We start from the raw sequence: 11,693 nt of genomic DNA on the forward strand, positions 1-11,693 counted from the left end.
CACTCATATCACTGTGTACTGATGATGCCTTCATATCATATCACCCAGGCAGAGAACACACTGGTGAACTCATAGCAACCAGAGAATTCCCCCATGTTGTCATAGAACCTAGAACACACACCGAACTCTGCACAATCAGGTAGCCGGGGAGGAAACCACCTTAAATAAGGAAAGACCCACTAGTTCCTAGTTCCCACTTAAATATGTAGGCAGTGCCCCACTAAGAACCAGGCCAACATATACAGCCAGATGCCTGGAGAAGGAATGAGAAAACCCCTTCATTCAGTTGGTAGAGGGCATGAATGGAGAACCCACAGGTGGAGGCCAGAGGCCAGCTGTGGGAGCAGTGCTCCCACGTTGTCAGCTGTTGGAAAACTCCACATGGTATGTGCTTTGCTTCCCTTCCTTCCCAGCACATCCTATTCGTGCATCAGCGGGTGCCACTGACAGCTAGTATTGCTTCTGGAAAGGAGGAACCTTCTAGGTCTTGGGAATGATGATCCCGCAGTCTCTAGGACACACCTAGAGACTGACACCCCATCACCCATCTCCCTTAACTCAGCAGCACCTCTTCAACATGTAGGCATTTAGCAGAGGCAGCCTGCAAACTCTATTTTCCTTTGCACTGGCATTTTTGGGTGATTGTTTATAGTGCAGTACATGTGTTTTGTTCTTTTAAATAGATTCTATGCTTACAGTGACATTTTAATCTCATTGGGCCTCCTTTATCCTCTGCTCCAAAGCATATGTTCCCCTGAGATTGTGAAGATAGAGATGGAGAACTTGTGGCCCTCCAGATGTTGTTGGACTACAAACCCATCTGTAATACTAGTCTATGTGTTCCAGTTCACCAGAGCCTGGAGCAGTTCTAGTTAAGGTTTTATAAGCCCAGGAGCCCTAGAGACCGGTGCCCTGAGGCCACTGAAGAGAGAGGTTTCTGGTGGGCTTTCCTTATGCCTTATCTGTGCTAAGGGTTTGTTCTGAATAAAGTAGACTGGTCACCATCCTTCATGTAAAGAGCACCTCTTACACCATCACCCATTACCTTTCTTGCTGGGAGTTCCTTCTGACTTTACATAGTCTTCTGCTTTTCTTTCAGAGGTCACTCAGCTCCATTTCATCAGCTTGCCTAAGGAATAGGTTGACCAGGCAGAATTCACAGTCCATGGACTCTGCTTCCCAATGTGCTACTATTGCATGAGGATGGCCAGCTGGAAAACAGCAACAGAAGGTAGGGCGTGTAGACCCAATTTTTCATTTACTCAATAAATGTCCTCGATATACTATGGAAAGCAGCGCCGTTCAGTTTTTTTCCATTCATTCCTCTTAAACTGAACTCATAGGAGGGATCAGGCTATCATAAATACCATTGCAGCGTATACTTAGGAGAAACGCACACAGATTAGTGCAAGACAATGAGGAGCAAACAGATACAGCATTGCATATTATTGCCCCGATACCACTCAAAATATCAGAAAGGATTATACTGGGAGCCCTCTGATTGATGTAGAACCTCTTTGTTTCAATCCAGCTGCGAAAAAGCAACTTGTATTTTGCACAACCCTTTGCTGCAGCTAGGCTAGCAATTAAAAATGACTTCCTGCTAAAAATATCTGGTATTGAAATATTTTTCTAGTGTTTGGAATGATGGATCGCTATCATGCCATGCAGGGATGAGTTAAGGCAAGCATACATGCTTGGAGCTGGGTGCATGACACACAAAGAGAGCCTAACCAATCACACCCTAGCCAAATTACAAGGAATGCATAGAGCAGTCGGACAGATGTGCAGGGTTCCTACATTTTGTTCTAGAAAAACAATGCAGTGCTGCTAAGTCTCAACTAGCAGCTTGAAGCTGGTCATCTGATTAACTAATGTTGTGGTCAGGATGGGGAAGACAAGGTAATCTACCACACCACATGGACATAACTGCATATGATGATTCCAGCACACTCACCTGATAAACAGAAGATGATTGCCAGGTGTCCCCAGAGCAGTGTAAGTTTAGGTGCATGGGCCTGAGTTTAAAAAGTAGGGTATCGTTTTATGTGTGGGCAAAGACAAATGTGTGGGGTGGGCCTATGGGAGACGAGGACATCATCTGGAGGATAGAAGTTGGGAAAGAGATATCTTGGGGCTTCTGATCTTGTCAGATTCTGGTGCTTTCAGCAATTCTGATGAAAAACTAGCACTCCTTTTTGTACCTGTTGCACATATAAATAACAATTGGACACCTGATATCTCGTCCGCTGGGCAGTGCTACTGGATATGATATCTGCAGGTCTCATAATCTATCCCAGAGGTGGAGAACCTCAGGCCAGTGGACAAAATGTGGCCTGCCAGGTCTCTTCATTTGACCTGCAAGGACAAACCATGTCCACCCACCCTACACCTGACATGATTATGTAATATCAGGTGTGTGGCAGGTAAGGACGGGGCTTCAAAGGAACAACCAGGAGCTTAAAGTGAGCTCCTTCCTGGTGGATCCTTTGCTGGAGCAAAGCACACTCCCACCAAGTGTCCCTTGCTCAAGGAGGGGGGAGCACTTTCCATCGAAACAGCTGTTAAAATGGAAAAAGAATATATCCAGTGGAAACTGATTGTGTCTCCTACCAGCATGGGCCTTTCAAACACCCCACACGGTACTTTGAAGTCCTCCCATTTTGCCCACAGGCATGTCTTTGGGGGGACACCAGGAGTAAATTATTCCTGCTGAGCGTTGCTCAAGCAATGAGGTCTTTACAGGATCTGGTGTGTTCTGGCTTCCTGGCTTGCCCTTTGTACAGCCTCATTTGTCTTGTGATCCTGACTTCCTCTTCGGACCCAACTACTGGCTGGTCTCGTGGAAGTGTGCAGTGCAAGTTTCACTGTTAAATTTCTGACATCAGGTTTAAAACAGTTTTATTTCAGGCCCTCGTGACATGAATGGTGTTCTAAAGTTTTATTCTCCAATCTTTTAATTTATGTTCAGAATTGTGTGTATTCTTTGTTTTAAGCCACCAGACATGGTGAAAAGCTCAGTATACTTCTAAAAATCTATATTTTTTTAAAAAGAACTCATCAGTAGCAGCCTTGTGACCTGGCTAATAGCTCAGCAGAAAAGAACAAAGCAAGAGGATACAAGCCTTGTGAAAAAGGAAGTTTGGGTACAATCCTATCCCAGCAATGAGCCTACACTAAGGATAGAATCGTTCTTTTTTACATTCTATCCATGAGAATGTTCCACTGGTTACACTTGCCAACTAAAACAAAACTAATATGTCTGTATAGCTGATGGGACATGGTGCTCCAATTATAAACAGATTGTGTGACATCTCTGGTGCAAACTTTAGGTAAAGGTAAATTGACCCCTGACCATTAGGTCCAGTCGTGGCCGACTCTGGGGTTGCAGCGCTCATCTCGCTTTATTGGCCGAGGGAGCCGGCGTATAACTTCCGGGTCATGTGGCCAGTATGACTAAGCTGCTTCTGGTGAACCAGAGCAGCGCACGGAAATGCTGTTTACCTTCCCGCCGGAGCGGTACCTATTTATCTACTTGCACTTTGACGAGCTTTCGAACTGCTAGGTTGGCAGGAGCAGGGACCGAGCAACGGGAGCTCACCCCGTTGTGGGGATTCGAACCACCGACCGTCTGATCAACAAGTCCTAGGCTCTGTGGTTTAACCCACAGCGCCACCTGTGTCCCTTGGTGCAAACTTTAGTTACCTACAAAATAATTTCTCACTTCTAGTTTCTGTGCGTTGGACTTCTTCAAATGAATGGGGAGGAATTCAACATAGCACTATGCAGCTCGCTCAGTGAGCCCAAGCAATTCTGCTTGCCTGACAGAATAATCTGACCCCTCCCAGAGTTAATTTAGGTGGGTGCAGGAAAGGGAAAGCCACATTGCACTAGCAGGAAGCCCTTGCATGGGCTTCTGCTGGTGGGGCACATTACCTGAATCCTGCCCACGGTAAATGCACAGACTGCAATACTAACCCTATTCCATTGCTCCGCTGTAACCAAATAGGAATTACTTCCAAGTAGGCATGGTTAGGACGGTGCTGTTGTGTATTTGCAAATGTCTATCTATCCTATTTATTTAGTTAACTGCCGTGCCACCTGCTTGTTGAATGGTCTCTTTAAATTTGAAAGTTCATTATTGTTCCACAAGATGTCTATGTCTTTAAGGGCCAGAGCAAATAATATGACCCAGTTTTACAGCTGTGAAGGAGTATAGCAGGTGCTGTTAAGTTGTGTTAATTAAGCTGTGTCAGCAATTGGGTATAGTATATAAAGAGCAGCACCTAGCTGTCTCAGTACCCCGGGGATGGGTTGGTGGTTGGGTCATGCTTGTTGATATATTTAGTGTAAAAGAAGTTTTTGTTATTGTTATTAAAACCTTGTTAAAGTTATTTTTGAGTTCCTTGTAATGTGTGGTCTCCCCAGCAAGCTTTCTGCAGCGCAGCTAAACTGCAAATAGCCAACACTGCTATGATTAATGCTGATGTTTGATTGCTCCTTATGGCCCGGCACCTTCACAGGCTATTGAAATAATAGTCTACACCAAATAAATGCCTGCACCATATAAAGATACTGGAGTATTATAAAAATAAATGATCATAAAATATAGATGGGCGCTAAATGCCTACAATACCACAAGTATTTCATAGTGATATAGTGGGGGAAAACACTATCCTAAAGTCACAGGTCTTTCTTAAGATACAATGCCTTGTTTCTTTTTTTTTTTACAAGAACCATTTCTAGCTTAACTTTTTCCATTTCTGCAGCTTGGAGGAAATGGGGCAGAGATGGAATGCTGATTTGGCTAAGGTTCTCTTGGGCTTCAGAGATTCATATTATACAGGGATGGAGTGAGAGAGAAATAAAGGGAAAGGGACCCTGGGAAAGTCCACATAAACAATTAATCTTGCAAATAGGAGACAAATCCCCCTGGGAAAATGATAGTATGGAAATCATGAAAAGTAAGCTGAAAAACATCTACTTCTCGGAACCAATGTGTACAGGAAGAATGACACAGATGGTGTCTATTGACAATGTTTTTTTCTCATGATAGATGTTTGTGTTGTCCTAACAAACCATTAAGACCAAATAATTTACTCACTCAGACCTCTTTTTTAGGGAGCCTAGGTTGTGTGCCCTCTACTGAAACATATAGTTATTTTGCTTAAGAAATGTAACATTTTTCTTGGTTTTTAAAAATTGTTACTCAATTTATATCCTGCATTTATTTATTTATTTATGATTTAAATTTGCATTCCACTCTTCGTCTGGAGGTCTTAGGGCAGTTCACAGCATAAAAAAAAAAATGAAAACATAAGAGACGTAATAAAAACAAAAACAAAGCAAAACAATAATGCCCCCTCCCAGAAACACATTTAAAAGGAAAATAAAATGTTAATCAGCCAAAGGCCTGGTTTGTGAACATTTTTGCCAGGTGAGCTTCCCCGGGGAGCACAGGTGCTGGGTTCTGCCCAAACTTTCTGCCGTGTCATGTCGTCACATGCACGACGTGTGTGATGTCATGTGGCCGGCCACAAGTCCTGCCATGGCCACAGGGAGACAGGACAGAGTCTGTCGCAGGTGGAGGGAGGCCCAGCAAGACCCACTGCAGGCCACAGAATATTGAGGGGGCCGGCCCCCTCCTTGAAAATTTTGCCATTCCATAAACGGGGAGCCACTGCAAAAAAGGCCCGAGGCCCAGGTCTTTCTGGTTAGGACATCCATGAGCTGAATTAACATGATAACTGAACTACTGTACCATTCCCATGACAGCAAGGAGTGATGTTTGTGTCAGTTTAGGCACAGCTTTGCAGCTTTCACCTTGCATATACAGTGGTACCTCGGGTTACATACGTTTCAGGTTACAGACTCCACTAACCCAGAAATATTACCTCAGGTTAAGAACTTTGCTTCAGGATGAGAACAGAAATTGTGCTCTGGCGGCGCGGCGGCAGCTGGAAGCCCCATTAGCGAAAGTGGTGCTTCAGGTTAAGAACAGTTTCAGGTTAAGAACAGACCTCCGGAACGAATTAAGTACTTAAGCTGAGGTACCACTGTATAGGCATCTAAGGAGGGCTGGTTTACATACTTCAGGGCTTCAAAATAAACAGTGGGGCAGCAGATGGATACAGGCAGGTGGATGCAGGTGAAGCACATCAAACTAGCCCTCTTCACCAGCCTCGATCTGCTTCTGTAGTGACAGAGGAAGTGTTTTCTTAGACCCCCCACTGATAGGAGAGCTGGGCCACAGAGCAGTCATAGTCTCTCTTTTTCCAAGCCTTGAAGTTGTGGAGTTTTGTATCACGGCCAGGAGGTTTGGACACTGTCCCACCAACCTGATGAGGGCCCCAACAACATGTGGGCTTGAGCATGCACAGGGTGCAGAGGCTGTTCCACTAGCGTAGTAGCGGCACATCTCCAGACCTGGAGCAATGCAAGTATAGAATTGTTCTGCTAGACTGTACTATGATAAACTATATTATAATGCTCCATGATTATGCCAACACAGGGTGTCGATATTTCTCATATCTTTTGGGGAAGACCATTCATGGTGGTTTGGAAAGTAGGGTCTGAAATGATACCGTCCCCATCAGACAATGCCCCACTGATTCACTTATAAAAGGCACTCTGTTGTGTTGGGGTGACATACTGCCTACCCTTACATTTCATTAACTGTTTAACCGGACCCTTTTGAACTATTCCTTACCCTTTCTGGAGGGGAAACTTTCCTTCTGTTTCACAGTTCATGGCTTCTTCATTTTTCTCCTAGCAACCTTGTCAATACACTTTGCAAACACTGCAGGACTAGAGCCAAAACAGTTTTGAGCCATCACATTTGTGAAAAATGTCTGTTCTTCTGCAACAGCCTCTCAATTGTTGGCTTAAGAAAGGCTGGCACACTGATGATTTATCCCTACTGGTATACCAAGACTAGCATTTCCTTTCTAGAATTACCGTATTTTTTGCTCTATAAGACTCACTTTTTCCCTCCTAAAAAGTAAGGGGAAATGTGTGTGCGTCTTATGGAGCGAATGCAGGCTGCGCAGCTATTCCAGAAGCCAGAACAGCAAGAGGGATTGCTGCTTTCACTGCGCAGCGATCCCTCTTGCTGTTCTGGCTTCTGAGATTCAGAATATATTTTTTTCTTGTTTTCCTCCTCCAAAAACTAGGTGCGTCTTGTGGTCTGGTGTGTCTTATAGAGTGAATATGGTAGTTAGCCAATTGGTTCTGGTTCATGCAGAAGTTTATTCCCTACTGTAGTCTGTGTAAGAATTAAGCTGAGAAATAACTGTGAATCCAGCATAAAGTTTTACATTCTAATCATTTTGTTTTTGCTTGCTGGAGAGCAGATTTATAGAATTATATTAAACATTTGGCCCAGTAAAAAAACAACAGAAAGTGTTAAGTTGTGGGCGAACATAGCAGATGACACAGTGATTTCTCCAGAGAAGCTCTTTATTGTAAGCTGGACAGAACTGAACAGCAAACAGCTCGGCCGGCCTGCTTTTATAGGCAGCCGGCTATCAACATTGTAGCAACAACAACCCAGGGTTTCCCGCCTAAAATAACTGACGTGGACCTGAGTGAAAACTATCTACACTATCCCCCTGCTGGCCCAGGGTGAGAACTTCAGTACATAACAGAAAGTGAGTTGTGACAGTAGCTGTCTAGCAAAAAGGTTCTCCCAGGTCCCAGCCCTTTTACTTGATATCCCTTCACTAGAGATTCCAGGGATGTGATATAAGGCCTTCTCATTGCGCTCTCTCACATTTCCATCTGTCCACGGCAACACTAATTCACAGCTAGTAATTCCTCATATCTGCCAGGCAGAAATAGATTGTAATAATAATATAATAATAAAAATAATTTATGATTTGTACCCCGCCCATCTGGCTGGGTTTCCCCAGCCACTCTGGGCGGCTTCTACAAAGACCAAAAATACACTAAGATGTCAGACATTAAAAACTTCCCTGAACAGGGAATGTCAGGTAGTTGTTTATCTCTTTGACATCTGATGGGAGGGCGTTCCACAGGGCGGGCGCCACTACCGAGAAGGCCCTCTGCCTGGTTCCCTGTAGCTTTGCTTCTCGCAATGAGGGAACCGCCATAAGGCCCTTGGCGCTGGACCTCCTTCAGGTATACTGGGCCGAGGCCGTTTAGGGCTTTAAAGGTCAACACCAACACTTTGAATTGTGCTCAGAAACGTACTTGGAGCCAATGTAGGTCTTTCAAGATTGTACATTGTACATTGTCATCTGCATAGCATGCTCCAAGCTGTTCACCCTGAATGCAAAACTATGGCCAAGTAGGTGTTCTCCATCTTATATTTGTGCAGGTGGCTATTCTTGCCTAAGTGTATTCGTGTCTAATATTGATCTGTCTCATTTTTGTAATATATCTGTAACTTTTTTAAAGCTATTTTTGTTTTAAATAAATCAGCGTGTGGGACAGTCCAAATTTCCTCCACCCCCCCATTAGTGTATGTGTATTCAACTGAATATTTCATATTTCAGAGTATTTCATTTTGGGAGGTCCCGCAGGGATGTCTAGGCTGCGGATAGCAGTCTGCTTCCCAGAGCGTCGGGCGCGCTGAAAGCAGAGCGCCCGGCGCTTCGGGAACACATCCGCAGCCTAGGCAGCCTTGCGGGAGGTCCCCAGGGCTCCCCACGCTGCGGATAGCAGCCTGCCGCCCGGCGGGCGGCACACCCTGAAGCAGAGCGCCCCTTGCGCCGGGCAGACATCGGCCAGCCCCACAAGCTCGGGGGACAGCAGGGAGGTGCAGCGCCGCCATCCCGCTGTTCCTCGACCTGGTTCGGTTTCCCCAACCTGCTTTTGGGGGGGGGGAAATAAAGGAATTTTTCCCCTTTATTCCCCCCCCAAAAAAACCTAGGTGCGTCCTATGGGACGGAGCGTCCTATGGGATGAAAAATACGGTAACTTTGGGACAGGTTGTCCAAGTTGCTAACACAAGTAACAACTGAAGCATTCTGGCAGTTCAAACTCCATGGAATTGTATGGAGACACAACTTGCAAAGGGGCTCAAAATTAACTTTGCAGCCTAATTTAATTATTGTGGAGGTCCAGTTTTGGTGTTTTGCCCTTTATGGACCTGCAGATCTTGATGTTTGCAGGCTCTGCTCCACAGGCAAAGAAAATACGCAGTGATGACTACCAATTTGTATAGCTTTAAAAGCGGATTAGATAAATATATAGAGGATGAAGCTATTAATGGCTATTACTGAAAGCGTATGAAGCAGTATGCCTATAATACAGGCTTCCTCAACCTTGGCCCGCCAGATGTTTTTGGCCTACAACTCCCATGATCCCTAGCTAGCAGGACCAGTGGCCAGGGATGATGGGAATTGTAATCTCAAAACATCTGGAGGGCCAAGGTTGAGGAAGCCTGCTATAATACAAGTTACTGGGGGGAAACAAGGAGGGAGAGTGTTGTTGTGCTCAAATCCTGTTTGTGGGTTTCCCAAAGGCATCTAGTTGGCCACTGTGAGAGTAGAATGCTGACTAGATGGACATCTGGTCTAATCTGGCAGAAATGGAGATTTTATACTTTATGATCTGGAGGAAGGAATTGTAATGCTGTATTAGTTTTGAAGTTGGTTAATGTTACTTTAGCTTTGGTGACATCTACTGTGGCAACAGTGTATGACCATTTTACAGAGTTTTTCTTTTTTAAAATCATTCCCTTCAATTTCTTTAAACTATGTATGGTCTCTGGATTTTTCTACAATCCATCTGAGACACAGTTATAATTCTTAACAGAGCCTGCTTCTTACTTATGATAGACAAGGCTGTACTTAACACACACACAAATTCAGGTTGTACCAAAAACTATTTGGAAAAAGAAACTACTGATTCTATGGATGAAAAAGTCAACGGCTGGTTGAATCTATCTCTAATAACAAGCAGGTCCTCTTAACCATATCTACTCAGAAGTAATTCATGTTGAATTGAAATGAATTTACTCCCAAAGAAGTGGGATTAGGATTGCTGCCTCAGGGACAGAGCACAAGTAAAGGTATGCCTTATAGTCCTTATATTAGCAAAGATGGAGATTAATTTTAAGCGGTGCACTGCACAAGGTAAAGTAGCGGTGGGGAGCTGGTGGGCTGGATCCAGAGTCCTCCACTTTAACAGGCAGGTGGGGTGAGACTTATTTTTTACAAGAAAGCCTATAGAGGACTGGGCTACCAGTATGGAATCCTACACACATTTATGTGGGAGTAAGCCCTATCAGAGGGACGCAGGTGGCGCTGTGGGTTAAACAACAGAGCCTAGGACTTGCCGATCAGAAGGTCGGCGGTTAGAATCCCTGCAATGGGGTGAGCTCCCGTTGCTCGGTCCCTGTTCCTGCCAACCTAGCAGTTCAAAAGCACGTCAAAGTGCAAGTAGATAAATAGGTACCACTCCAGCGGGAAGGTAAACAGTGTTTCCGTGTGCTGCTCTGGTTCGCCAGAAGCGGCTTAGTCATGCTGGCCACATGACCCGGAAGCTGTATGCCGGCTCCCTCGGCCAATAAAGCGAGATGAGCGCCACAACCCCAGAGTCGGCCATGACTGGACTTAATGGTCAGGGGTCCCTTTACCTTTACCTTAAGCCCTATCAGAGAATGGGACCTCTAAGTAAACATGTAATGTCACACTGAGTTGTGCCCAATTAAGTCATCCTTTTAGCGGTGGGATTTCTACTTGTGCAATGGAACTGCCTCTTTCTGCATGCCTCCTTCAAACTGTTCCAGAGTGACGGGGCAACTCCCCAAACAGGGTATGCTGGGAGAGGAAATCTTGTTGCACAAGCTGAAGTACTTTTTTTCTAACAGGAGGATTTTGTTTGCTCCAGCCAGGGTCCCAGCATCATTTCTCTGGGTACAATGCAGACTTACAACACAGGGTCCTTCCACTCCTTCTCCAGAAACAGGAAGATGGATCATTGTCCTTTAGCTTCCTTTATATTTATAAGCAGACATTGAAGTAAATACAATACATACACATGCATGTATTGAATTGTAACACAAGGATGGGACAAATGCCCTTTACACAGTCCCTGGGATCTAATGTTTGTTCTTCTATATCCTCCGGAGACAAGAGGCTTAATATATCATTGATATGTATTTGTGGGCCTTTGAATTCTATCAGCAGCACTGGCTTCCCTCTGTCAGTGGGATCTCAAATGTCCCCGATCATCATTATGTTTGTCCCTCCCTCTTGCTGCCAGTCCCTGTCGCACACTCCTGGTTCCTCCTGCTGCCTGTGCATGGGACTTGCAGCAGGAGCGAAGGCACTCTGGAGCCGCAGTTCTCGAACAAGAAAGCAAGAGAGTTTTCTGCAAAAGCGCCTTCTCTTTCTCTTCCGTGTGCCAACAGGGAGGTCCGATCCAGCAGCTGACTCCTCCGAACGTTGCATGATCTGCTCTTAACACTGCCTCTGATTTGCTCCAGCAAATCTCCAGCTGGGAAATAAGGGAAGGGCCAACAGCTCGCTGCTAGAGCACATGCTCCGCAAGCAGAAGGTCCCGGGTTCATTCCAGGTAAGGTCTGTGAAACACTCCTGTTTGCAAACGGCAAGCCATTGCAGAGTCTACTGAGCAAGGTGGCCAACGGTCTGACTCGAAGTACTTTTCTAATTTCTAATTTTTATTTATATATAACGGTCTGACTCGAAGTACTTTTCCGTTTG

General features: G+C 45.0%; 1 long non-coding RNA gene across 1 annotated transcript; it reads left to right on the forward strand.

Annotated features, from left to right (window-relative positions):
- The first annotated feature begins 68 nt into the window (after positions 1-68).
- LOC309541759 lies at positions 69-11,632 on the forward strand. Its single transcript, XR_014223895.1, has 3 exons — positions 69-384; positions 1,100-1,231; positions 11,381-11,632. It is a non-coding gene; the product is annotated as an uncharacterized lncRNA (long non-coding RNA).
- Positions 11,633-11,693: the final 61 nt, after the last annotated feature.

The sequence above is a fragment of the Podarcis vaucheri genome (assembly GCF_965113315.1).
Source record: "Podarcis vaucheri genome assembly, chromosome: 10".
Classification (NCBI taxonomy): domain Eukaryota; kingdom Metazoa; phylum Chordata; class Lepidosauria; order Squamata; family Lacertidae; genus Podarcis; species Podarcis vaucheri.